This window comes from Diceros bicornis, chromosome 8, assembly GCF_020826845.1.
Source record: "Diceros bicornis minor isolate mBicDic1 chromosome 8, mDicBic1.mat.cur, whole genome shotgun sequence".
Taxonomy (NCBI): Eukaryota; Metazoa; Chordata; class Mammalia; order Perissodactyla; family Rhinocerotidae; genus Diceros; species Diceros bicornis.
Genome location: NC_080747.1, coordinates 69,300,917 through 69,322,776, shown reverse-complemented (window position 1 = coordinate 69,322,776; position 21,860 = coordinate 69,300,917). Strand labels below are relative to the sequence as shown.

Sequence of the window (21,860 nt, the reverse complement as noted above, 5' to 3'; positions counted from 1 at the left end):
TTTGGTTATTTCTACCTTTTGTTATTATGAAAACTGCTGCTGTGAATTTTGGTGTACAAGTATCTATTTGACTCCCTGTTTTCAGTTCTTTTGGTTGGACACCTAGGAGTGGAATTGCTGGGTCATATGGTACCTATGTTTAACCTTTTGAGGAATTGCCATAATGTTTTCCACATTGGCTGCACCATTTTACATTCTCTCCTGCACTGCCCAAGGATTCCAATTTCTCCACATCTTTCCCAACACTTGTTATTTTCCATTTTTTGATGATAGTCATCCTAGAGGATGTGAAGTAGTTTCTCATTGTGGTTTTGATGTGCATTTTCTTGATGACTAATGATATTGAGCATTCTTTGTTGACTATTTGTATATCTTCTTTGGTGAAATGTCTAGTTAAGTCCTTTGCCCATTTTTTAATGGGGTTGTCTTTTTTTTTTTTAATTATTTATTTGTTTATTTATTTATTTTTTCCCCCAAAGTCCCAGTAGATAGTTGTATGTCATAGTTGCACAGCCTTCTAGTTGCTGTATGTGGGAAGCAGCCTCAGCATGGCCGGAGAAGCGGTGCGTCGGTGCACGCCCGGGATCCGAACCCCGGGCCGCCAGCAGCAGAGCACTCGCACTTAACCGCTAAGCCACGGGGCCGGCCCTGGGGTTGTCTTTTTGATGTTGAGTTGTAGCATCCTTCTTTATGTATTGTGGATATTAAATAGACCCTAGTCAGAGATATGATTTGCAAATATTTTCTCCTTGCTGTGGGTTGACTTTTCACTCTCTTGATATGCCCTTTGATGCACAAAAGTTTTTAATTTTGATGAAGCCCAATTTATCTATTTTTTCTTCTGATGCCAGTGGTTTTGATGTCATATTAAAGAAACCATTGCCAGATCAAAGGTTGTGAAGTTTACTCTCTGTTTTCTTATAAGAGTTTTATAATTTTAGCTTTTAAATTAGATCTGTGATCCATTCTAGGTTAATTTTTGTATGTGGTGTAAGGTAAGAGTCTAACTTCATTTTTTTGCATGTAAATTTCCACTTTTCCAAGCACCTTTTTTTTTTTTTTTAAGTTCTTTTCGCATTAAATACTCTTGGCCCCTTCGTTGAAAATCAACTAGGCATATATGTGAGGGTTTATTTCTGGGTTCTCTATTCTATTTCATCAGTCTATGTGTCCATTGTTATGCCAGAACCATGTTGTTTGGATTAGTGTATTAAATGTTTTATTTTTTAAAAATTTTTTTATGTATTTATTTTTTTTGAGGACGATTGGCCCTGCGCTAACATCTGTTCCCAATCTTCCTCTTTTTCTTTTTTCTCCTCAAAGCCCTAGTACATAGTTGTATATCCTAGTTGTAGAATTGTAGCTCTTCTATGTGAGACGCTGCCTCAGCATGGCTTGATGAGCGGTGAGTAGGTCCACACCCAGGATCTGAACCGGCGAACCCCGGGCCACCGAAGCAGAACGTGCAAATTTAATCGCTGAACCACTGGGCCAGCCCCTTAAATGTTTTATTTTTAATTGACTATTTTATCATTCTTAGTGTGTGCCTTTTAAAATGTTCTTTGTATATATCTTTAAATTTTGCTTTTAATAGTTTTATTTAGTTGATAGTACTCCAAAAAGAACTGCAAATATCAACTTTATAATGAAGCCTTTTGGAGTTACTATACCAGGAAAATTAATATTAAAGCAAGCAGATTTGGAGTTAATTAATTGATATTGCACTTTCTTTGAAAATTAGAGGGAAAAGCTTGAAAACAAAAAATGAAACGTTGCTTGTACTTGCTCACAGAAAAAAATAAAAAGAATGGGAAAGACCAATTATTTTACATAATTTAGTAAGTGATCCTTTAATTTCATGTCAAATGTCACTTTTATTTTAGTTCCAGAAGGAATCTACTTAATGAAACTCTTCAGGAATTTCATAAAAGAAAATATTGGTATTTTGTGAGGAACATTTTCATTAAGGAGCTGATAAGGGCAGACTCTTAATTATTAAGCCAGATCTGAATGACTGTGTTTATTAGGCTTTTTTTATGTTACAAATATCTAACTTTTTTGTTTCAGACTGTAACAAAGATTAGAAAGTTACAACATCAGATGTTATTTTCTTTCTTGTTGATATACAAATTTTATTTTCATTACTGTTTTCAGAGTAGATTTGTACCCCTCTTCCCTTTACTATAAAAGAATATTTTCCCCAATATTTTAACTATAGTCCTTAAATAAATTATTTGGGATTTAGAATTATGAAGTAAAAATATTTTGTAACAAGAATGTATAAATTAAAGGCAAAAAGCCGCTAAGAAAGTACAATTTAACCTTTTTAAAGTTTGTTATAAATTAATTAATTCTATCTTATGAATCAATATATAAAATAGATGTCCCCCCCAATAACTCAATTGTTTACTTTCACTTTTTCTGATAAGTTTCATAATTCTTAAAAAGTTATATAATGGCCAATCTTGTTTTATCTATATCCCCATGCACTTATTCTACCCCAGCTTTATTTTGAAACAAATCCCAGACGTCATTTCATCAGTAAATATTTTAGTAGTTTGTGTGTGTGTGTGTGTGTGTGTGTAGGAACAGCTTGCTAGTATACAGTGTAGGGCAAATCCATTCAGTAAACATTTTGTGAATTTCTGCTATGGTCTAGATGCAGTGGGCTCAGTGCTGGGAATAGAAACATGTTTAAGACATGATCGCTATCCTAAAGGAGCTTAGGTTATAGCGTAGAGCCAGTTCTTATGTTGAAAATTTATAGGCACTGAAGTCTGAAGAGTTTGAGTCCAGCTTTAGAAAAACAAAATAGAACTCTTGAGCCAAGTAAGAACAGTGAGTTGTATTCTGACATACCTGACTCACATACTCAAGGAGGGATAATACTCACATTCTCTTAGGCCTTTTATCTTAAAAGGGGAAAAAAATAGGACTATACTTGTTACCAGCAATAAAAAATGTTAGAAATATACAAAGAGCTTATCCGTTATAAATGACTATTAAGGTTTTAGATTAGGTAAATTAGAATGATACACAACTACTTCTGCCTTCATCATATTGACTATAGCTCCATTTTTTTTAGGACAGTTGTAATTTTAAAATTCATTTCCATTTTCAGAATATGCTGGTGATTTTTTTTTTAGTTTAGTAGGTATGCCATATATACCAACTGAAATTTTTCTTTTATTTGTTCTAAATATTTTCATGTTACTACTGTGATTTCTCTTTGAGTTTTGAGATATTAATGACATTTAATTTCAAATACAGTCACAAGGTCCTGTTTTATACCTTCCTAATATCTATTGATTTCACCTACTACTTTTTATCCTTGCTGACGTATTTCAGGCCATCGTCCTACCTAAACTGAACTGCTGCAGTTTCCTCTTAACTGTCCGGTTTCGAGAAAGCTCCTTTGGAGCCCTTTTCCATACTGCAGCAAGAGTCGTCTTTGGAGAACGCAAATCTGATTTTCTTACTCTACTTCTTGAATCCCAAGGTCTCCCTGTTGCCTTTAGGTAAAGCTCAGAGCGTGATATATAGCACATTTCTTTACCCAGCTGGTGCTTGTATCTCCAGGCCCTTCATGTGTCATCTCTCATGCTTTCCTTGCTCCTTACATGTAGGTATATGTATACCCACATCCACTCTTTCCTCCTGCAACACCTTCTCCTCCTCATCTTCTCCCTTCTCTTAAAATCTGATATTGTGTGCTAGGTATTCAGGTAGGGTCTTGTGTTTTCCTTTTTTTTTTTTTTTTTTTGGTGAGGAAGATAGGCCCTGAGCTAACGTTTGTTGCCAATCATCCTCTTTTTGCTTGAGGAAGATTGTCCTGAGCTTAAATCTGTGCCCATCTTCATCTATTTTATATGGGACACCACCACAGCAGGGCTTAACGAGCGATGTATGGGTCCACGCCCAGGATCTGAACCCGCGGAGCAGAGCATGTGAACTTAACCACTATGCCACTGGGCTGGCCCATTGTGTTTACCTTTTTAAAACACTTTTACTGTATTGCCAGACTACTTACTTAATTTCTTTCCCCTCTATGATAGTTATAGTGTCTTATTTTTCTTCTGTGTCTATGGGGCCTGGTGACTGGGACAGAATAGGCATGGATTGATGTTTATTGAATGAATGAATGAATATGCATTAGTTACCTATTGCTGTGATATAAATTACCCTAAAACTTAGTGGCTTAAAAAAAACGAACATTTATTATCTCACAGTTTCAGCTGGTCAGGCTCTCAGGAGTGGTTTAGCTGGGTGGCTCTGGCTTAGACTCTCTTCTGAGGTTGTAGTTGTCCAGATGTTGGCTGGGGCTATCTGAAGGCTTGACTGGGCCTTGAGGATCCTTCTAGGATAGCTCGCTCACATGGCTGTTGACAGAAGGCCTCAGTTTCTTGCTGGCTGGCTGGAGGAGCATCAGTTTGTCTTGATGTGGACCCTTCCATAGTGTTATTTGAGTATACTCACTACGTGGAAGTCAGCTTCCTTCAGAGTGAGTGATCGGAGAGCGAGAGCAAGGAGGAAGCCACAGTGCCTTTTATGATATGGTCACATACAGTCACTGCAACTACATTCTGTTCCTTAGAAACATGTCATTAAGTTTAACTCACAGTTAAGACGAGACTGTACCTTTGAAGGGAGGAATATCAGAGAATTTGTGAGTATGTTTTAAAACCACCACAGGATGGAATAGTAATTTATGATTCTCCCTTGGACTTGACCAAAATAGGTCATTTTCCCCTCTTTATAAAATACATTTGTCCAAATGGAAATAAATTTTAAAAGTATGCTTTTATTAAAATATTTTACTTGTTTTTGATGATACAAAGTAACTAGATTGCAATACAGTTATTTAAATGAGCTAATTATTATGTAAATATTCATAATTTTATTGTAGCTCTTTCACTTAGATTCTGGAAATAAAATAGGAAAGTCATCTCTTAAGTTCTATATTGCCTATCAAATGAATGTGATACAGAGTTCACTGCTCTGTGGCTTACTGCACATCTTCAAAAGATTAAATACTTTGTGAGCTGTATTTATACACTTTTAAGAGAGAAAATGGTAGTTTTTTTAAACTTTTGTCTTAGAACACAGTTAAATTAATTGTACAAAAACTGACGTCTTTTAAGCCTAATATACATAACTTGCTCGTTCAGGCAAAATTGGAGTCCCTAACATGTGCCAGGCATTTTACTGGGTGCTGGGTATATATCAGTGAATAGAACAGACATGGTCTTGTCCACTTGGTGTTCATGATCTGCTCTAGAGCAGATAATAAACAGATAAATAGATATTTACCAATAGTGATAAGCGCTATCTGTGGAAGAAATGAAGAAGGTGAAGTGATAGAGGCTTATGGGAAGACAGAGGTACTTCTACATTTCTACAGAAAAGGCTTGTCAGAGGAGGTGACCTTGAAGCTGAGAGCTGAAGGAGTTATCCCTGCCAGGACCTTCAGGAAGAGGGAACACCCTGCAGTGTGAACAGTTGGTATATGAGAAGTTGAAAGGATGCCTGGAGATGTCCGGGGGCAGAGTGGAATGAAGTTGAGATGTAGAAAGAGATCATATTATCTAGCATTTAAAAGACTATGATAAGGAGTGTGGATTTTATTCAACACATTGAAAACCAGTGAAGGATTTTGCAGTTACTTATTACAGTTTGTGTTAACCAAAAAAAAAAAAAGAGGCTATGGCTGCAAAAGAGAAAATAGGCAAGAGAAAAAGTGGGAAAATAGTTAGGAGGTCATTATGGTAGTCCAGGTGATTAACGATGATGGCAGGTGATCTAGAGTGATGGGAGAGACGAGGATGGATCTGAGATCCAGTTTGTAGGTAGAACCAGTGGGACTTAACATGAAGTGTGAGGAAGAAGGAAAGTAAGGACAATACCCAGGTTTTTGGCTTGAGCAGACTGGTGAATGGTAATATCCTTAAATGAAATTGGAGATCAGTGAGAAGGGAAATCAGATTTATTTTCGACATTGTTAATTTTGTGATGTTTTCAGGTCGTCTAATGGACATGTCAGATGGCGGACAGTTATACAGTCCTGGAGCTCAGAGATTTGAGGGGAAATATACAGATGGTATTTATAGTTGTGAAATGGATGAGATCCTTTCTAGGGAGGGAATGCCCTAGGAACTCCAGCTTTTAGAATTTGCATGAGTGGGCAAGCATTCTTGCTTACTTTGTAAAAAACAAAAGACAAAACTGCAGCACAGAAAATTTGGTTTATTTCTATCTAATATATCCTAAAGACATGCATGCTGTTTTTCTTTTTGGCAGCAATATGGTATATGAGAAAGAAGTTTAAATCTCCACTCGGCCACTTACCAGCTGTGAGACTTTGGAATTTTACCTCTCTGAGCCTCAGTTTCCCTATCTGCTCAAGAGAGTAAGAGCAGAGTTGTTTTGAAGATTAAATGAATTAATTTATCTAAAGTGCCTAGGACAATGTCTGGATAGTAAACACTCGATATTCTTCTTTTTTCCCTTTCCTTGCTCTTAATTTCTTTATATTTGTGTCTGTGAGCAGGAGAGCTATTTTGAAATAGAGGTTGCATTTAATGCACATATTCATTCTTTTTTGGGCAGGGAGGGGGGAGGAAGATTAGCCCTGAGCTAACATCTATTGCCAATCTTCCTCTTTTTGCTGAGGAAGATTGGCCCTGGGCTAACATCCATGCCCATCTTCCTCTACTTTATATGTTGGACGCCGCCACAGCATGGCTTGATGAGTGCTGCGTAGGTCCAAACCTGGGATCCGAACCTGCAAACCCCGGGCCACCGAAGCAGAGCATGGGAACTCAACCACTACACCACCGGGCCAGCCCCTATTCCTTCTGTTTTTATGTGGTGTTAGAGAGAGAGACAGAGACAGAAAGATGTAGACATATAACACGTAAATATAGTTTCTTAAATATCTGAAAATTATTCATTGCTAAATGTTCATATACTGTTTTTGTCCTGCTTTTCTCAGACTGTCATAACTCTGGTGCCTTCAAAGAAGATTATTTCTTAAATAACGAAGCACTAAGATGAAGGTTTGTTTTTGAAATATTTCCAAAGTCTAATGAGTAGGAAAATGAATTAAAACAGTATTATAAAAATTATTTCTACTCAGCCTTATAATTATTAATATGGAATTCTCAATAGCGTATTAAATTGTTCATTTTCAGGTATAAAATTGAATAATACAATACTTTGAAGTCAAAGATAAGATGTTAAATTTAAATCCATGAAGTTGGCTTCTAATTCTTCCTTCTCTCCCTCCCTTCCTCCTTCTCTCCCTCCAAATAAAAGCAGTGACTCAAACTCTCTTCTTGTACGCTCGGCTCTGGAAAATATTTTAGAGGTGTTTCATTACTTTTGAAATATGTGATCCTATGTCTAATACCAAAGGGAAAACATTTATTCCACATGTATTATTTCAGTTTTCTGTCACCTAAATGTACCCAGTACAGCTAATGTTTTGGAAAGACTGACATGCACTGTAGAATGGTGCTCACAGTACACCTCCTTACCTAATGCCTTACATGTGGGATAGCCTGCAGATCTTTAGTTCTTTGTTCTCTATTCATATTTCTTGGTTCTTATAGGTATTGGCAAAGTGTTACAGAGGAACCCCTTGTCCCTTTCAGTACCCTATGATAAAGTGGGAAATCCTGTCTAGAAGATGTATCATAACCCTATCGCCTTTTATTTATGAATTTATATCATTGTAGAATGATATACTATATCTCATCAATTCTGAGATACACATTTTTTTCTCATTTGCGGAATTCTAAACTAGAATTTTCTTGCAGCAGATATGATAAGAAATTAACATGTCATTTTTTTAATTGGCAATGTTTTTTCTTGGTGATACATAAAATAATAATAGTCTTATAATCAGTGGTATCTTAGATTTGATGAAATATGGTAGCCCTTCAACTGCAAGTCTCTAGCCTTTGGAATACATTTGATATTAATTAGGCTTATGTAAAGTAAGAATCAATTTTTTTTAAGATCAGATCATGTTTTTTACGTTTGTTTTCTACTTGATGTTAAGTATTACATAAAGGTCAGCAAACTTTTGCTGTAAAAGGCCACGTGGATGACTTTGTGGGCCGTACACTCTCTGTTGCAGCTATTCAACTCTGCTGTTGTAGCACAAAAGCAGCCTTAGACAATACAAATGAGCATGGCTATGTTCCAGTAATACTTTATTTACAAAAACAGATAGTGGGCTGAATTTGGCCCATAAGCTATAGTTTGCCAACCCCTAGTAGAAAATTATAATGATCAAATCACTTCTGAAACATTGACTTCCCAGAATACTTCTCCTGGATCATCTTTGATCCTTTGCCCATGTATTCTATACTTAAAATTTTCTTTTTGTTCTCATCAGTTGCTTGATCCATTCTATCTGCTATGACTAGCTCAAGATCATCATACTTATCATACGAAGTTCATGAACTAGTAGGTATTTTGTCATTCTCCATATGAGTGATCTTTGCTTCAAGTTAGCCACCAACTCTGAAAAATGATTTGTCAGTTTGTGGTTTGTTACTCCATAGATAAGCTTAGAGCAGTGAAAAACTATGAATAGATTAATGAGTCAGAGATTTCTTAATACTGTGCCTGAGAATAATAATTTGTTTACTTTAGTTCAGTCCTCTGCCTTGATTATTACGGTTGGTACCAGAAAGTTGACTACATTTAGATCCATGCTAGTAAAGTTGAATCTGAGAAGTAATATAATGAAGCTAGCTACGAGAGGTAGGACAATGAAGTCATTGAGAGCACTGACTCTGGCGCAGACAGCCTGAGTAAATCTAGGCTCTACCGCTTCCTAGTCGTGTGACCTTGGGCTAGTTACTGAACCTCTCTATGCCTCAGTTTCCTCTGCTATAAAATGTGGATAATAATAATACATAGAGGGTTGTTTTGAGGATTAAATGAGTACCTAGAACTTGTCTTAGGTGTCATAAATAAATAAAAATATGATTTCAAGAATAAGATATATAATATTTAGAAATATTTCCATTACTGTTGAATTTGTCAGAATAATTTGCCATTTAAAACAGTAAATAAAAAAGGAGCTTATAATGAATAGTATTTTCTCCTTTTTACCATGGACATATTTAGAGTCCCAGTCTTTTCTCTGTGTTTACCTCATGGCAACTATCTAGTATCTGGCCTCGGTGAACGTTAATTAAATGAATAGAAATTTATATTTTTGTCTCAAGGTGCTAATTTTCCAGTTATTCTCCTAATTTTTATAAGGTTTTATTTGTCTGATTTGACAAAATCTATTGCTCCTTGAAAAACATGTTGTTTTGTATTCCGGTATAAACTAAGATTATTTGTGAATTGTTCTTAATGCCTTTCTGTAAGCCATCATTTCTCTTAAGAGAAATCATTTCCCTCTCCACGTCATTTCCCTCCCTTTCAGTGTCTCCTAGCGATCTTTCCAATAGAGAATGCTGTAACTATATACAAATATATTTAACTTTTGTTCACTCTCAAAATAGGCTGCGTTAATAACTGACATATTAAAATGGCTATAAAAAACTGACTATATCATTATATAGCAATCTTGGCTTCAATTTTTCTTATCATACCATAACTTGTGAGATATAAATTGCAGTTTTTAATAAGAAAATGCCTCTTCAATAATATTTCTATGTTTACCTATATTTTCTTTTTATAATTATTAGGTTTAACCATATAAAATTGCTGATACTCTATCCTTTCTGACCTAACAAAAATGGCAGTTTCATTTGACTCAACCTAATAGAAAGCAAGAGTTTCTTCTGAAAGTCTTTATACTCTTTGTGGTTTGGTTTGATTTCAGCAGTTTGTCACTTTCATTCATTTAACAACATAATAAACTTTTTTCATTTTTAAATGTTGATAGTACATATCTTCCAGGACACTTTGAGGACTATAAGTGGTTGGTTAGAAGCTATTTGTTAAGCTTCTAACGTTCTGGCACCAAGTAAGAGGCTTTACATAATCCTGACAATAGACCTGAAAGAGGAATTATTATAAATGGCAGAGCTGGGATTTTTTTTTTTTTTTTAAATATGTCAGTTTATTCAAGTAGTTTTATATACAGCATTTTTATTTTATTTTATTTTTTCCCCCCAAAGCCCCAGTAGATAGTTGTATGTCATAGCTGCACATCCTTCTAGTTGCTGTATGTGGGACGTGGCCTCAGCGTGGCCGGAGAAGCGGTGCGTTGGTGTGCGCCCGGGATCCGAACCGGGGCCGTCAGCAGCGGAGTGCGCGCACTTAACCGCTAAGCCATGGGGCCGGCCCAGAGCTGGGATTTGAACTCCTTTTAAAATGACCTAGTCTTGGAAGTTACATAGTGTCACTCCCAGCACTCTATTTGTTAGAAGTGAGTCTCCATTAAGGAGGAAGGGAGATAGGCTCCTCTTTTTGAAGGTAGGAGTGTCGAAGAATTTGTTGACATTTAAAAATCACCACGAAAAGCTAGAGATTTTTGGATGTGCTTTCTGTCACGATGAAAAATTTATTTTGCCCTTTAAAAATTTTCTTCTCTTTGATGTCCATGTAAATGATTTATAGAAGATTACTGGTCACTCCTGAGATCTTTGTCTTCCAGATTTTAACTTGAGACATGGTCCATTAATTATACACAATGGAAGCAGTTAGTCTGAATGTTCTTGCTGGTACAGGATCTTAATCTTCCAGTTTTTCATGTTTGATTTTTTTAAAACCTATTTTATTGAATTTACAAAATACATAACTAATTTGTAAGTTGTTTTTGTTGTAGATCCTGTGAAAGGACTAACCATACCTCTTGTTTTCCCTGAGAATTATTTTGTGTTTACCAGATGTGTCTTTTTGATTAATTCTGGGTGGCAGTTTCTTTACAGACTGCTCCTGGGCAGCCTGCAGGTCTGGTGGCCTGGAAGAAGATTACAGACCATGTACAGAACTAAAACATATGTGGTAGAGGCTTCCGGTGTGTGTGGAATAAGATGCCAGATTTTCTAGACATCTTGGAGTTGTAAAAGAGCTTTGAGAACAGAGTGAGGAAACTTGAGTGTGTAAAAAGGACCGACAAGTATGATGTAAACCACACCTTTATATTTATGGCTAGTCTGGAGAGCAGAATGGGGGTATTCTGAGATAACTTGAATTGCAGTATTTCTTCATGTAGTATGTCATATTTGACGGGGAAGTATTGCATTGAGGATTTTATATTCACCCTCCGATATCACCTGTCAAACTGGGCACAAAAATCACAGAGGAATACTGAGATGGGTTATTGATTTAAGGCCTTATAGTGAATCAATGATAAAACCAGGAACGAAACCCAAGAGTATAGTGATGCAGACTACACTTTCTGATCTGATCTTTCTTGGCAAACTGTCATTCTTTGCCCTGAATTTTTAGAGATGGTTTCGTTGTTAGTTTATTGTTTTTCTTTAAACTATCATACTGTTTCATAAAATTTTTATTTTTTTTAATTATTATGCAGTAAAATTTATCTTTCTTCGGTAAATAGCTCTTTGAACTTTGGTACATACACAGATTAGTGTAACCACTACCACAATACGAACCTAGAACATTTTCATGACTGCCCCAAAACTTCCTTGTCCTGTCCCTTTAGAGTCACGCTATCCTTCCACCTCTAACTTCTGACAGCCACTAATCTGTCTTCATCAATACATTTTTCTCTTTTCAAGAGTGTCATATAAATGGAATCATACAGTATGTAACCTTTTGAGACTGGTTTCTTTCACTCAGCATGATGCCTTTAAGAATCATCCAAGTTATTGTATGTATCGATAGTTTAGTCACGTTTATTGTTGAGTTGTATGTGTGTGCCACTGTTTGTATATCCATTAACCTGTTACAGGACATTTGGGTTGTTTCCATTTTGGGGCCGTAATGAATAGAACTACTATAAACTTTTGTGTATAGGTTTTGTGAGATCATAAGTTATCATTCTCTGGTGCAAGGATCAGCAAACTTTTTCTGTAAAGGACTAGATAGGCTATATTTTAGGCCACACCATTTTAGGCCACTGTTGTGGCTACTCTGCTCTTGTAGTATGAAAGCAGCTATACAGAATACATAAATGAATGAATGTGGCTGTGTTCCAGTAAGACTTTATTTACAAAATAGGAGGTGGGCCAGATATGGCACATGGCCATAATTTGCCAACCCCTGTTCTATGGTAAATACCTAGGAATAGGATTGCCGGTTACATGATAAATACAGGTTTTAACTTGATAAGCAACTGCCAGTTTATTGATTTTTAAATAACTGCCAGTTTATTGATTTTTAAATACTTAGTTTAATAACATTTGAATTATGGAATCTTAATGAACCCAGGCCTGATAGTTCACGCATCAGGCTCACATAATTTATGATAAGACAGGATTTGGGCTTGTCTTACATTGAGGATCTGTTTTGCCTTCTACATTTATTTATTTATTTATATATATATATATATATATATATATATATTTCCCCCAAAGCCCCAGTAGATGGTTGTATGTCATAGCTGCCCGTCCTTCCAGTTGCTGCATGTGGGACGCGGCCTCAGCATGGCCGGAGAAGCAGTGCGACGGTGCGGGCCCGGGATTTGAACCCGGGCCGCCGGCAGTGGAGCACGCGCACCCAACCGCTAAGCCACGGGGCCGGCCAGCCTTCTACTTTTATTTGTATTTGTGTGATGTCTTTTGGCTTGGATGGATGCTTTCCTCCCAGATAAAGTGCATACCTTTCTTTCAGTAATTTTTATTTGACTTACTGAAGATATAATGGGACATTCCAGGGAAGTTGTCTCTTTCAGGGATGTATTAGGAACAAAGTATCCCAGTGAGAGCTGCTAGGTTTTTAAATCAATCAAACAGTTGATTTTATTCTAGAAATTGAGTGTAACTGGATAGGCAGCTATCACACCATGACATGTAGTCTGTTTAAAAGCGTCTGTTTGTTTGTTCATTTTTCAGTACTAAACCCAGACTGTTTATCCATAATGGGAGCTTACCTAGGAAATCATTGACTTTGTTTGGTGTAAGTTCCTGATGACAAGTTAGGTATTAAATCTTAGGTTTACCCATGTCCTTGGAGTTCTTCTAAGGAACTACAGTTGCTATTGGAAGGCTGTTGTTTCTGTTTGTTTTGTCTATAGAATGGAGAATTAGCTTTCTATAAGTAGTATTTTGTTGTGATTCCATTTCCACAAAAACAAGGACTTGGGGTTGAGGCACAGTATCTTGGATATACCACTAGCTAATGAAGTTGGAGATGGTGAATAAAGCGAAGAAGATATATCTTTCTGGTTATGGTTGACAATTAGTTTTGCTCTTCTGAAAAACCAGTGAAGCCCCAGGACTGTGATAGCATCATGGAGGTGGAAGAATATTTTGTATTAATTGTAGTCCCACTGTCCTGATGTGGCGGTTGAAAGGCTATGTCCCTGGGTGGGAAGTGCTGCTATTAATATGTGCTTTTTAGAAGAGGTAACTATTTAGAACAGGAGCTCTTCCTTACCTTCTGTGGGCTTGGGCACTGGCAATTGAATCATAGGTGGTCTCCTTTGAGAATCAAATAAAAGTCTTAAACCATCTTCTTAGGATTTATGTATATCCAAAAATTTAATATGCAGTTTCAGAGGTTCATTTACCCCAAACCAGCACTGTCCAATTTATCTTTCTGTGACAGTTGAAATGTTCTGTCTTGGTTCTGTCTAATAAGGTGGTCGGTAGCCACATATGGCTATTGAGTGCTTTAAATGTGCCTAGTGCAACTGAGGAACTGTATTTTATATTTAATATAGCTTTAATTAATTTGAATTTAAGTTTAAGTGGCCACATGTGGCTATTGGCTGCCATATTGTACAACACAGGCTTAGGCTCTTCCAGTCCCCTAGGTTAGAATCCCTGTAGAAGAGATCCTCATTATGCCATTGCTTGGGAGTTTAATTTGTTCACTTTCCTTCTGATTTTTTGCAGCCAAGCAGTAGTCATTTTATCTGGCTGTTCAGTTATTAAATTTAAATACAGTTTGGTTGTCTTATAGTATGTAGCTTCTTTGTAACTCAGGGAGATTTAAAGGCATTGCCAGCATTTAATCCTATTTCTTTCATACTGCAGTATCTAGAGCAGGTTTGTCCTTGGCAGTTAAGCTTGTCCAGGATCTCCTGTGTCACTTTGTCCTGCATTGGGAACACTGATGATTGATTTATTTTTTTAAATAATTTTATTTACTTATTTTTCCCCCAAAGCCCCAGTAGATAGTTGTATGTCATAGCTGCACATCCTTCTAGTTGCTGTATGTGGGACGCGGCCTCAGCATGGCCGGAGAAGCGGTGCATCGGTGCGCGCCCGGGATCTGAACCCAGGCCACCAGTAGCGGAGCGCGAGCACTTAACCGCTAAGCCATGGGGCCGGCCCATAGGAACACTGATGATTTAGAGTCACATTTGCCCAAGAATTTTGAAAGTGTGTTTCCCATACTGGAACAGTATTTAGTAACAAGATAGAAAGGTTAAGCATGACCTCCATAAAATCTGATCTTACCTTTCTGTGGCAGTGGTTCTCAACTCTGGGTGCACATTAGACTCAACTGGGGAACCTGTGAAAACAATGCCTGATCTCCTGCCCCAGAGATTCTGATTTGAACAATGTGGGTCCTGGACATCAGATCTTTTTTTAAAGATCCCTAGTTGATTCCGATGTCCAGCCAGGGTTGAAAATCTCTCATGTATGGGAAAATTAGTGGACCTGGGTTAGCCGCGTTGAGTAAAATATTCTGAATTAGAGACTAATTCATAATCTTTCCTCCCCCCTCTTTCTAGTTGGAGCCCAGATTTCAAGTCTTGAGTAAAATACCATCAGGGGAATGGGCCCTTTTGTGCTCACACATTCAGAACCTGTTATCCAAGGAATTCCCTAAAGGTCAGTGTATGGGAAGAGAAACTAGTGGGGTTTTGTTTTTAATCTTTACTACTATCAAATTTATTGGTAAATTAAGATTGTAAATTCCTTGTGAGTAGAAATGCCTTTTTCAATTCACTAGATCTTTAGTGCTACCCTTATAAATTTGATTATTATAATATCATATTTAGGAAATACACAATGTATCTTCTCAAAAATTATTTATTTTTAATAGGCTCTTTAAAGGAACATGCATATTATATGTACATCTATATGCTTATACACGTATAATATATCTTTGCAAAGATATTCAAGAAATTAGTAACGATGATTGACTCTGGGAGGCCACCTGGGGCCCAGTGGTGGATTACTATATATTCTTTTCAGTATGTCTTTTTTTAAACCACATGCTTATATTAAATTTCAAAAAATCTTTTTCAATAGCTAAAAATGCTTTTTTTCCCCAGTTTTTAAAATATGTTTATAGTTTTTTCTATTTGGAAAATAGAAAACAACCTCACAGTCACTGAAGTTGAAGATATCTGCTTATTGTTTATACCTTACTTGTTGTTTTGGATGTGTTATTTAGGTATATACATCTGCTTTTTCCTCTCCTGAATCTAAGTCCTGAGTTTTCATTTTGTTTTACATTTTCTTATGACCCTTTTATTTCACCATGGCCAAATTTGTCTCTTTTTATCTTCCCCACGAATTCTTATTCCTTTACTCTATTTCCTAATTTAATTAATGGCATTACCATTCTTCCTGTCACTCAGGCTGGAAATCTTAGTCGTCTTCATCTGTTCCCTTTGATTCTGAAAGACATCCCATTACCAGATGGTTAATCCTGAGTTGATGGCATTTCTCGTATTCTCCCCTGCCATTGCCCCTATCCCCTCACCCCTCCACTGGCCCTGCCTTTTATCACTGAAGATCGTTAAAATATCCATTCCACATTTCACCCTATGCTTAGGAATATTTTCTCAACATATTACTCTCCTGCTTAGTAGGAGTTTGTTGTTAGTCTAATACGTAAGGCCTTTTATGATCTGCCCACGTCTACCCATTCTATTCAAGCCTCAACTCCAGCTTTTCCCCACATTCACCCTGTGCTCCAACTATGCCAAACTACTAGTGACACAGCGGCATATCTTGTGCCTTCTCTTCTGTATACATAGGATCTGTTTGCTAGAAATAAGGTCTTCACCATTGTCAGCTAAATGAACTCCTGTTCAGTTTCCAAGACTTAGTTCAAATGTCACCTTCTCGGTTGATAGTTAAATGCTTCTTGTGTGTTCTCATAGCATCTTGTTTACTTATTGATTATTGTTTATTATAACACTTATCACATTACCTCTATAATATCCTTTAGCTTAACCATAAGCCCCTAGAGGATAGAAGGTGATCTATTTTATCTTTCTATTGCTAACATCTAGCAGAGTAACTGGATGTAAAAAGTGTTGGTAAGTGAACAAGGAAATAAAAGTTCACATACAGAATTTTTGTACTCTTGCTTTATAATCATTTAAACTCATTAATCACTGTTTTTGATAATTTAGTAAGAGCTAAACTAAATTTTACATGAAGGGTTTACTAAATTGTATAACTGAGATTGAGGAAGATGTTTACCTATTTAAAAGAGCTGACATTTTTCAAGTACCTTTAGATGATTCTAAAGAATACTTTTCATGCAAATCATTTATATAGTGAGTATAAGACATTTTGACTATTATTTAAAGCAGATACCAGAGTAAGTTATTGGGTTTATTAACCTAACCAGATCTTAAGTTCTTGAAAGTAATGATGCTGTATTTATTTAACACGTTGTATTTATTTAACATGTATTACTTATTCTCTCTTCACTGAAAATTCATTTGGATATTGATACCTATTTACCTTTTATCATTTCTTAGCTTAAATGTAAGTGTTATGGCAGAAATTTACTGTAGTTTCCAATTTTGTATTCCTTTTAGATACTTTAATATACGTTTAAAATGGATTCTGTGCTAGTTCTTTTAAAACAAGACTTATGAGTTTATAGATCTCAGAAATCTACAATTTTCTGGATTTTCAAATAGGAAAATCTGTTGATTGAAATAGAAAATGTAGGGATTGAGAAATTTAAGTTCTACTCATCTATACACGTACATACTCTTAATGGGTGCCTCAATTTATCTATAATAGATAAGATAAAGGATTTCCATTTAAAGATAGTTGAGTAAAACATTTGTATTCTATTCTCTTTCCTAATGCTAACTGAACATAACTAAAAGAATAAAGAATAGGGAAGAAATCTTTTAACTTTAGTGAAATGAGGAGAAAACCACTATCCTAAGCCTCAGACTGCAAGAAGAGCCGCTGGACACTGTGAACTTGAGAACTAATTGAACAAGTGTGCAAACCTCTTAAACACAGCTCAGAGCTCTCCCAAAGTAGGTGGGATGGGGACTACAGAGTGGCGGGCAAGGTGAGGCTGCAGGAAAAGACACAGATGCACCTTTTTGTGAAGAAAAGAGTTGGAAGCAGCAGCAGAGTGGAGGAGCTGGTGTACAGAGCTGTCGTTTTGCTGTTAGTGGATGCAAAGCAGCTGAGAGAAGTAAATACTGACTCACAGTGCAGACAATCAACAGCTTAGCACTTTCCCCTTCTCTCTGTCTACTTCAGCCATGCTGGCTTCGTTACAGTTCTTCAACCATGCTAAGCACGTTCTTACCTCGAGCTTTTGATTTTGCTTGTCCCTCAGCCTAGAAAATTCTTCCCCTAGAAATTCTTATGGATTGCTCCCTCATTCATTCAGCTTTCTGTTCTGGTGTTAACTCCTTGGAAAAGCATTCCTTTCCCATGCAGACTCAAACAACAACCCTGGAACATTCTATTTTCAAAGCTTACTTAATTTTGCTTCATAGCCGTCTCAGCACCACACCTATATACTGATTTCTTTGTTTACTTTTTTTCTCTCCCCCACTAGAATCTCTGCTCCAAAAGGACACACACTTAGTAGGCTTCTGTCCCTCTCTGTATTCCTAGTATCTAAAACATTGCCTGGCACCTGGTGGTTGCTCAATAAATATTTGTTGAATAAATTATTAAACAAATTAACACATAGGTCTTCTAGTAGGCAACATAGAATTAATTCCTGTACCCTATATAAACTGGGAGATCCATGTTGAGAGGCTTAAGAGGCATTATCAGCAAATAGCAATAATTGGTCCTTATTTTGATCCTGATTCATAAAAAATAACTATGAAAAATAATGACATTTATGAAATAATTGACCATTTGAGCACTAGAAATTTGATATTAAAGAATGTGTAGTAGTGCTATGAGTCAGTCAGGATTTAGTTGCAGAGAACAGAATCCATTATAGCCAGTTTAAGCAGGAAGATACTTATGACAAGGTATTTGGCTCATGGAGGGAAGCAAAGGGCTGAAGAAAGATTTTAGGCTCGTGGTTGACCTTTTACAAACATCTCCCAGTGCTATAGCACAGAACTGGGCTGTCAAGGGAGCTGCTGCTTTCTCTGTGGATCAGGATGTGGTTGTAGGGGTTAGGAAACTATGGCCTGCAGGCAAAATCTAGCCCAAATGGTTTATGTCTGTCCCTCCAGTTAAGACTGGTTTTTGCATTTTTTTTTTTTCCTGTGAGGAAGATCAGCCCTGAACTAACATCTGCCAATCCTCCTCTTTTTGTTGAGGAAGACTGGCCCTGGGCTAACATCCGTGGCCATCTTCCTCCGCTTTATATGGGATGCCTCCACAGCATGGTTTGACAAGCGGTGCATCGGTGCACGCCCTGGATCCGAACTGCTGAACCCCGCGGCAGCGGAGCGCACACACTTAACCACTTGCACCACGGGCTGGCCCCTGGTTTTGCATTTTTAAATGGATGAAAGAAAATCAAAAGAAAAATATTGTTTTGTGGCACCTAAAATTATATGAAATTCAAATTTCAGTGTCCATACATAAAGTTTTATTAGCACACAGCCGCAGTTATTCAATTACCTGTTGTCTGTGGTTGCTTTCACACTACGTTGGCAATACTGAGTAGTTGGAACAGAAACCATGTGGTAAAATATTTATTATCTGGCCCTTAACAGAAAAAGTTTGCTAACCCTTGCTCCGGAATACATACACAGTACCGTTTCTGTAAGCTACCTCTACTGCTGTTTGCTCTGTAGCTGTGCTGCCCAGCAGTGGCAGAAAGTGTGGCTTAGGGTGCTCTGATTTACTTTCCTGAGGTCCTACAGATAGTGAGTGGAGGAATAGAGTTTAAAACCCATGTCTGCCTGACTCCAGAACCCTTTTACTACCTCCCTCTACTCTTGCTAGTCTGTTGCTTGTCTCTATAATGCAGCATTTTTATGAATCCAACCAGAAGTTGTACGTCACATATTGGGTACATTTAAACATTCTGTCTAATTCAGTTCTTATAACTTTTACAAAAGTTACAGTCTCTCAGCTTCGTTTCTTCTTCAGTAAAAGCAGACTAATAGATTTTATACTGTTTTTTTTTTTTTGCATAATATTGATTCTTACTTAATGCAGAGGTCTCTGTGGATATGCAATACTGTGTATAATTCATTACTTTCTTAGACAAAGACTGTAGAAATTTTATTATTGATGTAGTATTGATATTATATAGCATTATGTTTTATGAGGAACACCTGTATAAGCTTCAAGCAAAATATTCATATCAGGGAATAACAATTTGCTCTTAGCAACCTCACGAGTGATAGAGACTTTGCCTTTAAAGTAGTGGAGTGTGCTGAATCAGGCCCATCAGATACAGATTCAGAGAAACATTTCCTGTGAGAATATTTTAGTGAGAGGGTATTTTTAATTTAGGTCCTTAGTCATAATATCCTGACTGTTTGAGGTTAAGTCTAAATATTTTCAAGGGTATGCCCCAGAAAAAAATAAATAAAAGCACAAAATCAGAGTTTAAAAAGAAAAAGAAGAGACATAATGAAGTAAATAAAATAGAAGCTTCTGAAGTACTCGTGTGGTCTAAGCACAATGGTGTGCTGATATATGTTTAACAACCAGCTATTCAGGAAAAAAAAGAAACCCTTATTTTTGATATTTGTTGATTTCTTTGGTGTCAATATTCTACCATGGCTGATTTCAAACTATTGACGGTTTGACAACTGGCTGTCTACAATTTCTCAACATTTAGCTATCAGCTCTCATGTGCTGGTAAGAGGTGGATCCAGCACACTACTTAGCTTAGCCTAAGCACAAGGTAAAGAACAAGAGATAAGGCAGAAACAGTTTACATTTACATTTATAGTGAATATACAGGGAAAATATTTCATGAAACCTGAGTTTCTCTTTTAAGTAAAAAGTGATCACTTTATAAAAATAATATGAAAGTATATTATTTTATTCATAGAAGAATAAAATGAATAGTTTCTAGATGTTGTAATAAATTTTTTCTAAGGTTATCTCATATTATTTTCTCTTTAATGAAAAATATTGGCTCAGAACATGTTAAATTACATAATACATTATTGTATTTAATTGCTAATAATATTTTTTATTTGTATTTTTCTTTGATGAATTCTGCCAGGAAATTACTTCCTTAATATTCTGAATATTATTCCATATTTGGAGTTATATGGTTGAGTGCATGGTGTGAGGATTAGGGAAGACTTGGACTAAAGAGACCAGGAACTCAAAGGAAAGGAAAATGCAGTTAGGTGTATGTAACATTTCCCTTCTGTGTTAGATGTATCAAGAGATAGGAAGAATTCTCTGCCAAGATATTACTCATGGATCATATTTCTTGTTGCCAGTCTGGTTACACCCTTGGTGTAAGATACACAAAGTAAACATGGGTTTTGTGTGTGTTTTTAACTTCTTGGGGACAAAATTACTTGGGATAATTTTGTACAGATGTTTTAGGGAAGAACAAATAGTACTGTCATTGCTAGGAATGGCTAGAAAATAAAATCACAATTGCTTTCATAAATGAAATTATTTCATAAAGACAAAGAGGCAGCTTCCATTTAATAGGAAGAGCTCTGGACTTGGAGTTGTGTGTCTTGAATTCAACTTTCAGTTAATGCTAGTTACCGGATCTTTTTGGCAAATTGCTGTAACCTTTCTGAACTTCAGTTTCTTCATCTATAATGCAGGCCTTATACCATTTTGTGGTAGGAAATAAAGGAATAAATTACATGCAAATACCTAGCGTTGTACTTGGCTATGAATCTTAAGTCTGTGTTTCCTAGATAAAAGCTGACGCAGAGGCAGGAAACAAGAGTTCCTTAGGGATTAACTCCAGCCCTGGCTACTAATTGCTGATGCTGTCCCTTTAGACTCTTTAAATGATTCAAGAGTAGAATGGCTGGTGTTTTCCACTTGGAAAAACTGATTATAAACCAATGTGTAGAAAAGTTTGCGTGTGAAGAATTAACAGATGCAGAGAACAAAGCTGTAAAAACCTGATTGGCTAGAATAGTCTACGGATAGGCCAGTGAAGTCCATGTGTTTTCTTCTATGGTTGAAAATCTTTGAAAAATGTACTTATCTTCCCTGACACTTCCTCTCCACAGCCCTGCCACCCTGCAGCTGGATTAGGTTTCCCTGCTGTACTTCTCTGTGGTGCCTGTGCTTCCTAGTATAACAGGCATTGCCTGTGTCATACCCAGGCCCTAAGCTCCATGAGATCAGATATCATGTCTATTGTAAGAGTTGTCATTTCATAACACTTGGTGAATACCACATGGGCTAGTTGTTGTTGATATTCACCACTGTATCCCAAGGATCTACCTAGCACAGTCGTTGACATTTTATAATTTGATCTTGATTCAGAATATTATAGTGCAAAAGTCATCATTCCGAACCATAATTCTTATTATTTAGCCATAGAAAGAATGGGAGATTATGCCAAAGTTGTAATGACTCCAAAATACTAATAGGAGTCTCTCTCTTTTA

At 36.6% G+C, this 21,860-nt stretch overlaps 1 protein-coding gene across 10 annotated transcripts in view; it reads left to right on the top strand.

Annotated features, from left to right (window-relative positions):
* Positions 1 to 21,860, top strand: part of WDFY3 (WD repeat and FYVE domain containing 3) — a 258,056-nt gene that overhangs the window by 51,535 nt on the left and 184,661 nt on the right. For 7 of the 10 annotated variants that reach the window (XM_058547432.1, XM_058547434.1, XM_058547436.1 and 4 more), the window contains one exon: positions 14,843 to 14,942. The exons of the other annotated variants lie outside the window; for them this stretch is intronic. The gene's annotated coding sequence lies outside the window, so the exon portion shown is untranslated. The remainder of the gene's footprint in view (positions 1 to 14,842; positions 14,943 to 21,860) is intronic. 10 annotated transcript variants of the gene reach the window in all.